Raw genomic sequence first — 13,533 nt, 5'->3', positions numbered from 1 at the left:
CTCAAAACGGCGTATAACGTCATAATATCACGTTTTGGGCACATTTTGTTTTTTATCTCCAACATTCTCCAAAATAATATTTACCATCTGAATATAACATATATGTTCGACAGAATTACCGGAACCAAAAGTGATAGAAAGTTCCAACATGGCTCAAAACGGCGTATAACGTCATAATATCACGCTTTGGGCACATTTTGTATTTTAACTCCAACATGCTCCAATGTGACATTTGCCACCTGAATATCACATATATGGTCGACAGAATTACCAGAACCAAAAGTGATAGTTCAAACATGGCTCAAAACGGCGTATAACGTCATAATATCACGTTTAAGGCAGATTTTGTTTTTTATCTCCAACATACTTCAAAATAATATTTACCATCTGAATATCACATATATGGTCGACAGAATTACCGGAACCAAAAGTGATAGTTCAAACATGGTTCAAAACCGCGTATAACGTCATAATATCACGTTTAAGGCAGATTTTGTTTTTTATCTCCAACATACTTCAAAATAATATTTACCATCTGAATATCACATATATGGTCGACAGAATTACCGGAACCAAAAGTGATAGATAGTTCAAACATGGCTCAAAACGGCGTATAACGTCATAATATCACGTTTAAGGCAGATTTTGTTTTTTATCTCCAACATACTTCAAAATAATATTTACCATCTGAATATCACATATATGGTCGACAGAATTACCGGAACCAAAAGTGATAGAAAGTTCAAACATGGCTCAAAACGGCGTATAACGTCATAATATCACGCTTTGGGCACATTTTGTTTTCTAACTCCAACATTCTCCAAAATAATATTTACCATCTGAATACCACATATATGTTCGACAGAATTACCGGAACCAAAAGTGATAGAAAGTTCAAACATGGCTCAAAACGGCGTATAACGTCATAATATCACTTTTGGGCACATTTTGTTTTTTATCTCCAACATACTCCAAAATAATATTTACCATCTGAATATCACATATATAGTCGCCAGAATTACCGGAACCAAAAGTGATAGAAAGTTCAAACATGGCTCAAAACGGCCTACAACGTCATAATATCACGTTTTGGGCACATTTTGTTTTTTAACTCCAACATGCTCCAATGTGACATTTGCCACCTGAATATCACATATATGGTCGCCAGAATTACCGGAACCAAAAGTGATAGAAAGTTCAAACATGGCTCAAAACGGCGTATAACGTCATAATATCACGTTTTGGGCACATTTTGTTTTTTATCTCCAACATGCTCCAAAATAATATTTACCATCTGAATATCACATGTATGGTCGCCAGAATTACCGGAACCAAAAGTAATAGAAAGTTCAAACATGGCTCAAAACGGCCTACAACGTCATAATATCACGTTTTGGGCACATTTTGTTTTTTAACTCCAACATGCTCCAATGTGACATTTGCCACCTGAATATCACATATATGGTCTACAGAATTACCGGAACCAAAGGTGAGAGAAAGTTCAAACATGGCTCAAAACGGCGTATAACGTCATAATATCACGTTTTGGGCACATTTTGTTTTCTAACTCAAACATTCTCCAAAATAATATTTACCATCTGAATATCACATATATGGTCGCCAGAATTACCGGAACCAAAAGTGATAGAAAGTTCCAACATGGCTCAAAACGGCGTATAACGTCATAATATCACGTTTTGGGCACATTTTGTATTTTAACTCCAACATGCTCCAATGTGACATTTGCCACCTGAATATCACATATATGGTCGACAGAATTACCAGAACCAAAAGTGATAGTTCAAACATGGCTCAAAACGGCGTATAACGTCATAATATCACGTTTAAGGCAGATTTTGTTTTTTATCTCCAACATACTTCAAAATAATATTTACCATCTGAATATCACATATATGGTCGACAGAATTACCGGAACCAAAAGTGATAGATAGTTCAAACATGGCTCAAAACGGCGTATAACGTCATAATATCACGTTTAAGGCAGATTTTGTTTTTTATCTCCAACATACTTCAAAATAATATTTACCATCTGAATATCACATATATGGTCGCCAGAATTACCGGAACCAAAAGTGATAGAAATTTCAAACATTGCTCAGAACGGCGTATAACGTCGTAATATCACGTTTTGGGCACATTTTGTATTTTAACTCCAACATGCTCCAATGTGACATTTGCCACCTGAATATCACATATGTGGTCGACAGAATTACCAGAACCAAAAGTGATAGATAGTTCAAACATGGCTCAAAACGGCGTATAACGTCATAATATCACGTTTAAGGCAGATTTTGTTTTTTATCTCCAACATACTTCAAAATAATATTTACCATCTGAATATCACATATATGGTCAACAGAATTATCGGAACCAAAAGTGATAGAAAGTTCAAACATAGCTCAGAACGGCGTATAACGTCATAATATCACGTCTTGGGCACATATTGTTTTTTATCTCCAACATGGTTCAACATGTCATTTGGCGCCTGAATATCACAAATATGGTCAACAGAATTATCGGAACCAAAAGTGATAGAAAGTTCAAACATAGCTCAGAACGGCGTATAACGTCATAATATCACGTTTTGGGCACATTTTGTTTTTTATCTCCAATATGCTCCAATATGACATTTGGCGCCTAAATATCACAAATATGGTCAACAGAATTATCGAAACCAAAAGTGATAGAAAGTTCAAACATGGCTCAGAACGGCGCATAACGTCATAATATCACGTTTTGGGCACATTTTGTTTTTTATCTTCAACATGGTTCAACACGTCATTTGGCGCCTGAATATCACAAATATGGTCAACAGAATTATCGGAACCAAAAGTGATAGAAAATTCAAACATGGTTCAGAACGGCTTATAACCGCATAATATCACGTTTTGGGCACATTTTGTTTTTTATCTCCAACATGCTCCAACATGTCATCTGGCGCCTGAATATCACAAATATGGTCAGCAGAATTATCGGAACCAAAAGTGATAGAAATTTCAAACATTGCTCAGAACGGCGTATAACGTCGTAATATCACGTTTTGGGCACATTTTGTTTTTTATCTCCAACATCTTCCAATACAACATTTGGCATCTGAATATCACATATATGGTCGACAGAATTACCGGAACCAAAAGTGATAGAAAGTTCAAACATAGCTCAAAACGGCGTATAACGTCATAATATCACGTTTTGGGCACATTTTGTTTTTTATCTCCAACATACTCCAAAATAATATTTACCATCTGAATATCACGTATATGGTCGACAGAATTACGGGAAACAAAAGTGATAGAAAGTTCAAACATGGCTCAAAATGGCGTATAACGTCATAATATCACGTTTTGGGCACATTTTGTTTTTTATCTCCAACATGCTCCAATATAACATTTGGCATCTGAATATCACATATATGGTCAACAGAATTATCGGAACCCAAAGTGATAGAAAGTTCAAACATGGCTCAGAACGGCGTATAACGTCATAATATCACGTTTTGGGCACATTTTGTTTTTTATCTCCAACATACTCCAAAATAATATTTACCATCTGAATATCACATATATGGTCGACAGAATTACCAGTAGTATAAGAAGGAGAGTTCTGGAGCAGGATTATCCCATATTTGGCGCTCTGTGATTGGTTAAAATGCCAATATGGCGGTCAAAAATTTAGTAACTTTTAGGGATTTTCATTTTACATGTTGGCAATGAATCTCAATTATGTTGGTACTGCTGATGGTGGAGGGAATGCAAATTTTTTTAATATAAATAAAAGTAGGGTGACCGTCAATATATAAAAATTACGATTAATGATTCGTGCTACAATTAGGACTAAGTGTGTGAAAGTGAAAGGAGAATTAAAAAAAAAACAACAAACGTTACAGTGAACTTGTATTTTAAAGGTGAGTAATATACATTGAAATGAAGCGTGTTAAATTTAAAGAAGATTTAGATGTGTATTATATTGATGAAGACCAATATAGCAAAAATGCACTCGGTGAACGTCAATAAAAAAATAAGATTAATGACTCGTGCTCCAATTAGGAATAGGTGTGTAAATACTTAAGTGAATGGTATACCTAAAAATAATTTTCGCTCTGCGTATTGGTGAGAGAGACAGTATATAACGTATATAAAGGTGAATGTAAATGTTATGTTATGTAAATGTTAAATTACTCCCTAAAAGTGTATATAATAAAGTATGGGTTAGTTGGTTTAAGGTTTGGAAAATCTACATGTTTTATGATAATTGTTTAGATTTAGATATAGAAACTTATTTAGAAAATGTTTATAATTTTGAATCGTTATGCTTATCAAGAGATAGAGAATTTTTAAGATATTTTTTATTAGCATTAGATGTAGTTGGAAATAGTGGTGATAGACTTGAGAAAGAGAACATTATAAACAGATACCTGTCAAATGCTTCTTCCATTTTAAGAATTTCTATTCACACTCCAGACGGTGCTTTATGTTTAGCTTGTTTTGAAAAGATTAATAGGTTTAGATTGAGAAGCAATTTAAAAAAGTACATAAGAAAATGGAAGTATAGATATTACGAATTATCATTTGATAATTTATTCAACTGTATAGAAGATAAAGCATCATTTTGCAACTCTTGCTTTATAGCGTTATTTAGATTTAAGGATAATTATGATATGGAACATTTTTTTGAATTATATTCCTCATTTTCAGACTTAGAATGGAATACTAGTGTTAGTGATTATGGTAATGATAATATAATAGAAGATTTATGGTAAATAAATAAATATTAATATTAAGTAGTTGTTTTATTTAAAAAGAAAAAATATATATATAATTATTATACAAAATCTGATTTTTTAATCCAACTTCTTTCATCCATTCCAAACCACTTAACGTACATTCGATTTCCTTTTCGTTTCAATACTTTTTCAATTAACTGTATGTCAGGATAGTGTGTACGTTGTAGTTCTTCACTATAGAAAGCACGTTTAATATCTTCACCTTTCAAGTCCTGTAATAAATACGATACTGGATTGGTGTACTGAATCTTAACAATTTTAAAAACTTCATTACTCCAGTTAGGAGTGTACCCTTTGGCAAATATTCCACGATGTTTAGAAATTCTTACAAAATCATTTAAGTGAAACTTTTGTTTTTTTAATGCGATTGTTTTCATTCGATTATAAACAGTATCCAGTAATCTTTTTTCAGTATTATTATTATTATTATTATTCACTTCTATCGGTTTCATACCTATAGTTGAATGTTTATGTGAATTGTATATTAATAGTATCTGTGGTAATAACTTTAACCATTTAAAAGATCCTTGAATGCTAAATTCTTTCCACATTAAACCTTTTAAAGTTCTATTCAAACGTTCAACAACAGATGCTTTCAATGAGCTAAACGTCGAGTAATGATTAATTTTTAACTTACTCATAAGCAAGCTAAATTCTTTGTTATAAAACTCTTTTCCTAGATCAGTTTGAAGATTTTTTGGTACATATCGGTCCTTTAGAATACTTTTCATTGCTTTAGTAACATCTTTACCCGATTTAGTTTTTATAGGAACAGCCCATGCATATTTGCTAAAGACATCAATTACAACGAGTATATAACGATAACCATTGTTTTGTCGTGCATAAGGTATCATCTCTACTAAATCAGCCTGGTATAAATCATTTATCCCTTTAACAATTACATGTCGCCTTTTGAAATGTATTCGAGCAGGTTTATGAAGTTCTTCAACTATTTTTCTTTTAACATCACTGGACATTTTACAATGATTTCAACAAACAACTTATTAATCCCCCCTGTAACAGTAGATGGAACGAATCGTAATCTATCACCTTTTTTCAATGGGATACCCTCAAAAGAGTTTTGATATTTCACATTGTTTACTTTAAGAGTTGTACTCAATGGTGAAATAGTCATAGAATGAATTACTCCTGATTTGATAGGAAAAGTATAATATAATTTCTCATTACTGAGTGCGTAATTATTTGGAACTTTATTTCCAGTCAAAGTCATATTAAAGTAATAATAATACTTTTCTTCAATTGAAGAGGACAGAACAGAAGAAGAAGAAATATGATGTCCGAACTTGTGAATAGTCATAATAAAAATGATATAATAATAAATAACAAAATTTCCAACAACTTTTGTTCTAAAAGTTTTTTGATAACATGCTTCAATTCCCGAATGTTACCATTAACTAATAGTAAAACAAGGAAATTCATCAAATTTTTAAATTTTCGTATTTTTCTCAATATTGACGCATTCGAGAACAAATATACCAGAGAGCAATATTGTTAAGAATAAGATTAGGTATAACTTTTGTTCTAAAAGTTTTTTGATAACATGCTTCAATTCCCGAATGTTACCATTAACTAATAGTAAAACAAGGAAATTTATAAAATTTTTAACTTTTCGTATTTTTCTCAATAGTGACGTATCTAAGAGCAAAAGTGCAAGAGAGCAATATTGTTAACAATCAAATTTGCAACAATTTTTGTTATAAAAGATTTCCTATAGCAAGCTCCGATTCTCAAGTATTACCTTTAATAGCTAGAAACAGCAACAAATTCATCAAATTTTCATATTTTCGTACTTTTTTCAATATTGACGCATTTAACAACTAAAGTGCAAGAGAACAATATTGTTAACAATAAAATTTGCAACAATTTTTGTTATAAAAGTTTTCTTATAGCAAGCACCGATTCTCAAACGTTACCTTTAATATCTTGAAAAATAAACAAATTTTTCAAATTTTCATATTTTCGCATCTATCTCGATATTGACGTATCTTAGAGCAAAAGTGCAAGATAGTAATATTGTTAACAATAAAATTTGCAACAATTTTTGTTAAAAAAGTTTTCTTATAGCATGCTCCGATTCCGAAGTGTTACCTTTAATAACTTGAAAAAGAAACAAATTCATAAAATTTTCATGTTTTCATATCTAACTCGATATTGACGTATCTTAGAGCAACAGTGCAAGATAGTAATATTGTTAACAATAAAATTTGCAAAAATTTTTGTTATAAAAGTTTTCTTATAGTATACTCCGACTCCTAAACGTTACCTTTAATATCTTAAAAAATAAACAAATTTTTCAAATTTTCATATTTTTGTATTTTTCTCTATATTGACGCATTTAAGAGTGAAAGTGCAAGAGAGCAATATTGTTAACAATCAAATTTGCAACAATTTATGTTATAAAAATTTTCTTATAGCAAGCTCCGATTACCAAATGTTACCATTAACTAATAGTAAAACAAGGAAATTCAAAAAATTTTTAAATTCTCGTATTTTTCTCAATATTGACGCATCTGGGAGCAAATATACAACAGAGCAATATTGTTAATAACAAAATTTCCAACAACTTTTGTTCTAAAAGTTTTTTGATAACATGCTTCAATTCCCGAATGTTACCATTAACTAATAGTAAAACAAGGAAATTCATCAAATTTTTAAATTTTAGTATTTTTCTCAATATTGACGTATCCGAGAACGAATATACAAGAGAGCAATATTGTTAAGAATAAGATTAGCTATAACTTTTGTTCTAAAAGTTTTTTGATAACATGCTTCAATTCCCGAATGTTACCATTAACTAATAGTAAAACAAGGAAATTTATAAAATTTTTTAATTTTCGTATTTTTCTCAATAGTGACGTATTTAAGAGCAAAAGTGCAAGAGAGCAATATTGTTAACAATAAAATTTGCAACAATTTTTGTTATAAAAGTTGTCTTATAGCAAGCTCCGATTCCCAAGTGTTACCTATAACTTGAAAGAGCAACAAATTTTCATATTTTCGTATCTACCTAGATATTGACGCATCTAAGAGCAAGAGAGCAATATTGTTAACAATCAAATTTGCAACAATTTTTGTTATAAAAGTTTTCTTATAGCAAACTCCGATTCTCAAGTGTTACCTTTAATAACATGAAAGAGCAACAAATTCATCAAATTTTCATATTTTCGTATCTATCTCGATGTTGACGTATCTAAGAGCAAAATTGAAGAGAGCAATATTGTTAACAATAAAATTTGCAACAATTTCTGTTATAAAATTTTTCTTATAGCAAGCACCGATTCTCAAACGTTACCTTTAATATCTTGAAAAATAAACAAATTTTTCAAATTTTCAAATTTTTGTATTTTTCTCGATATTGACGAATCTAAGAGCAAAATGCAAGAGAGCAATATTGTTAACAATAAAATTTGCAACAATTTCTGTTATAAAATTTTTCGTATAGCAAGCACAGATTCTCAAACGTTACCTTTAATATCTTGAAAAAAAAAAATTTTTCAAATTTTCAAATTTTTGTATTTTTCTCGATATTGACGAATCTAAGAGCAAAACAGCAAGAGAGCAATATTGTTAACAATCAAATTTGCAACAATTTTTGTTATAAAAGTTTCCTTATAGCATGCTCCGATTCCGAAGTGTTACCTTTAATAACTTGAAAAAGCAACAAATTCATCAAATTTTCATATTTTCGTATCTAACTCGATATTGACGTATCTTTGAGCAAAAATGTAAGACAGCAATATTGTTAACAATAAAATTTGCAACAATTTTTGTTATAAAAGATTTCCTATAGCAAGCTCCGATTCTCAAGTGTTACCTTTAATAGCTAGAAACAGCAACAAATTCATCAAATTTTCAAATTTTTGTATTTTTCTCGATATTGACGTATCTAAGAGCAAAACTGCAAGAGAGCAATATTGTTAACAATCAAATTTGCAACAATTTTTGTTATAAAAGTTTTCTTATAGCATGCTCCGATTCCGAAGTGTTACCTTTAATAACTTGAAAAAGCAACAAATTCATCAAATTTTCATATTTTCGTATCTAACTCGATATTGACGTATCTTTGAGCAAAAATGTAAGACAGCAATATTGTTAACAATAAAATTTGCAACAATTTTTGTTATAAAAGATTTCCTATAGCAAGCTCCGATTCTCAAGTGTTACCTTTAATAGCTAGAAACAGCAACAAATTCATCAAATTTTTGTATTTTTCTCGATATTGACGTATCTAAGAGCAAAAGTGCAAGAGAGCAATATTGTTAACAATAAAATTTGCAACAATTTTTGTTATAAAAGTTTTCTTATAGCATACTTTGATTCCCAAGTGTTACCTATAATCACTTGAAAAAGCAACAAATTCATCAAATTTTCATATTTTCGTATCTAACTCGATATTGACGTATCTTAGAGCAAAAATGTAAGACAGCAATATTGTTAACAATAAAATTTGCAACAATTTTTGTTATAAAAGATTTCCTATAGCAAGCTCCGATTCTCAAGTGTTACCTTTAATAGCTAGAAACAGCAACAAATTCATCAAATTTTCATATTTTCGTACTTTTCTCAATATTGACGCATTTAACAACTAATGTGCACGATAGCAATATTGTTAACAATAAAATTTGCTGCAACTTTCATTGAAGAAGTTTTTTTGTGAAAGGCTCCGATTCCCAAATAATTGATAACTTGAAAATGCAACAAATTAACAAATTCATCAAACTTTAAAAAATCATACCGACTTTATTTTTAGGAACTAAAAAACGATTTTCTTATTAAATTAAAGCTTAAAGTTTGACCTTTGTTTCTATGCATAATAAGTATTACATTTTATGATAAAGTTTTTTTGTAAAATCAAAAACGTCAATTTTTGATTGTAGCAGAAATCTATAATCTTTGTTAAACTTTAAAAAATCACACCGACTTAATTTTTAGGAACTAAGAAATGATTTTTTTATTAAATTAATAAGATATTTTTATTGCCTAGATTCATAAATAACCTTTTTTATCATTTCCTTCCTTTAAACAATTTCTTCTTCCCTTTTTAATTTGTTATCTCTAAAAATACGACTTTCATCAATAAACAAATTAAAGAGCTTTTTGTTAAAACTTACTGATTTCGAACATAACAGCAATAAATCATAACTAATATCACAGCTAAAAAACACACACCAGCTACAAATATTCCAGCAAGTGATTGTATTTTAAAAAGTTTTTCATTATAATTTTCAATAACTAAAAGAGAAATCAAATAAAAATAATTTCTTTTTGTGTATTTTCATTATATGTATCTAACAAATTTCCAAATCTTTCCTTTCCAACAAATCCATCTCATTTTTCATAATTAAACTTGTATTTACCACTTGAACGCACTCATTTTCGATCCATTTATGATATTTATCACAATCGCACACACTGTTGTTTAAATTAATCGATGATCAATACATTCGTCGTTATTATTACATCGCTCACGATAATCGCCTGAAATTATCATATATCTGTGATGTACTATTATCATATTTATCTCAAATTGACTTACTGAAAAGATATACGTTAGTAATTAAGAAAGATATTAACAAAAAGCTGAACCAAAACATTTCGATACACAACTGAATGTAAGTTAGTTTTGTTATAAAATAAATTTAGAATGTTAAAATTAGAATATATAAATATACAGTGTCCGCCAAAAAGTTAGCACAGTACATTTTTGAAAATTTTGTTCTCTTTTTTATTTATAAATATGACAATTTCTTCTTCAACAATTTATTCCTAGAAATTTCATTAATATTATCTCATAGTTTTTATATCATATCATAAACTACAATCTTTAAGCTTCAATTTAACATACAAATCATATCATAATTCTTAATAATGCGAATGACATGGTGTTTTGAAAATTTCATACTAAATTTAACAATTTCTTCTTTAATAATTTTCTATTTTTAATAATTTTCATTATTAACACATACCTCATCATACCTCATCTTAAAGAAGACATTTTAAGCTATAAGTTAAGATATGACTCATTTCTTCATTCCTAAAAATAAACCGGAAATGATTTTTTAAACTTTACTCGAAATTAATATCGTTAATCAAAACGTTTTTTCACATTATTTTTTAAAAATCCTTTTCTAATGAACGTTATCATTTCGAAATATCTTATCATACTTCATTTTAAAGAGAATAATTTAAGCTTTAATTTGCGATATAACTCATCTCTTCACTCCCAAAAATGCAGTAGACGCAATTTTTAAAAAATTGACTTTAATCAGTATTTATTAAAATTTATAATTTCTTATATATCATTTTTTATCATTTTTTCCATTATTAACATATACCTCATGATACATCATCTTAAAGAAGACATTTTAAGCTATTATTTAAGATATGAGTCATTTCTTCATTCCTAAAAATAAACCCGATATGATTTTTTAAACTTTACTCTAAATTAATATCGTTAATTAAAACTTTTTTTACAACATGATTTTAAAAAATTCTTTTCTAATAAACGTTATCATTTCGAAATATCTTATCATACTTCATTTTAAAGAGAATAATTTAAGCTTTAGTTTGCGATATAACTCATCTCTTCACTCCCAAAAATACAGGAGAAGCGATTTTTTAAAAATTGATTTTAATCAGTATATATTAAAATTTTAAATTTCTTATAGATCATTTTTCGTCCTTATTTCCATTATTAACATATACCTCATGATACATTATCTTAAAGAAGACATTTTAAGCTATAATTTAAGATATGACTCATTTCTTCATTCCTAAAAATAAACCGGATATGATTTTTTAAACTTTACACTAATTTAATATCGTTAATTAAAACTTTTTTTTACAGCATGATTTTAAAAAATTCTTTTCTAATAGACGTTATCATTTCGAAATATCTTATCATACGTCATTTTAAAGAGAATAATTTAAGCTTTAATTTGCGATATAACTCATCTCTTCACTCCCAAAAATACAGGAGAAGCGATTTTCTTAAAATTGACTTTAATCAGTATTTATTAAAATTTAAAATTTCTTATACATCATTTTTCGTCCTTATTTCCATTATTAACATATACCTCATGATACACCATCTTAAAGAAGACATTTTAAGCTATAATTTAAGATATGACTCATTTCTTCGTTCCTAAAAATAAACCGGATATGATTTCTTAAACATTACTCTAAATTAATATCGTTAATCAAAACGTTTTTTACATCATGATTTTTTAAAATTCTTTTCTAATAAACGTTATCATTTCGAAATATCTTATCATACATCATTTTAAAGAGAATAATTTAAGCTTTAATTTGCGATATAACTCATCTCTTCACTCCCAAAAATACAGGAGAAGCGATTTTTTAAAAATTGACTTTAATCAGTATTTATTAAAATTTGAAATTTCTTATAGATCATTTTTCGTCCTTATTTCCATTATTAACATATACCTCATGATACACCATCTTAAAGAAAACATTTTAAGCTATAATTTAAGATATGACTCATTTCTTCATTCCTAAAAATAAACCGGATATGATTTTTTAAACTTTACACTAAATTAATATCGTTAATCAAAACGTTTTTTACATCATGATTTAAAAAAAATTTTTTTTAATAAATGTTATCATTTCGAAATATCTTGTCATACTTCATTTTAAAGTGAATAATTTAAGCTTTAATTTGCGATATAACTCATCTCTTCACTCCCAAAAATACAGGAGAAGCGATTTTTTTAATGCTGTTCCTGAAGTAATTTTAAACAAATTTTGTTAACAACATTTTTTGATTAAATTAACAATGAGGATATTACCTCAAAAATATTAATTTTTGTAGCATACTGTTCAGTGGGAAATTAAAATTTCAAGTTAGAAAAAAATTGTGTCAACAAAAATTGTTTCTAAAACAATTCTAAACAAACTTTGTCAACAATTTTTTTTGATTTATTCAATAATTAAGGAGATAACCTCAAAATAATAATTTTTCCGTTTTTATACATAATCACACTTAGATGCTTAATTAATAGATTTTTAAAAAATTTTTATAAAGATAATTGATTCAAAATCGAAATTGAAACAAATTTTATTTAAAACATTTTTTGATAAAAACAATATTTATCGAGATAATTAATTTTGATGGCATACTATTCAGAGGGAAATTAAAATTTCAAGTTAGCATAAAATTCTATTAACAAACACTATTCCTGAAGTAATTCTAAACAAATTTTGTCAACAAAATTTTTTGATTAAATCAACAATAAGGATATAACCTCAAAAATATTAATTAAAATTGAAATTAAAATTTCAAGTTAGAAAAAAATTGTGTTAAAAATTGTTCCTGAAACAATTCTAAACAAACTTTGTCAACATTTTTTTTTGATTTAATCAATAATTAAGGAGATAACCTCAAAATAATAATTTTTCCGTTTTTATACATAATTATACTTAGATGCTTAATTAATAGAGATGTAAAAATTTTTTATTAAGATAATTGATTCAAAATTGAAATTGAAACAAATTTTATTTAAAACATTTTTTGATAAAAGCAATAATTATTGAGATAATTAATTTTAAACATACAATTTCGTACTAAATTTAACAATTTCTTCTTTAATAATTTTTTCCTGCAAATTTCATTAATATTATCTCATAGTTTTTATATCATTCACGAGTATTCTTATTTTTGTTAATAAATGATGGTGGTTTAAATTTTT

Source organism: Onthophagus taurus, chromosome 10 (assembly GCF_036711975.1).
Source record: "Onthophagus taurus isolate NC chromosome 10, IU_Otau_3.0, whole genome shotgun sequence".
Taxonomy (NCBI): Eukaryota; Metazoa; Arthropoda; class Insecta; order Coleoptera; family Scarabaeidae; genus Onthophagus; species Onthophagus taurus.
This window is presented reverse-complemented; position numbering follows the sequence as displayed.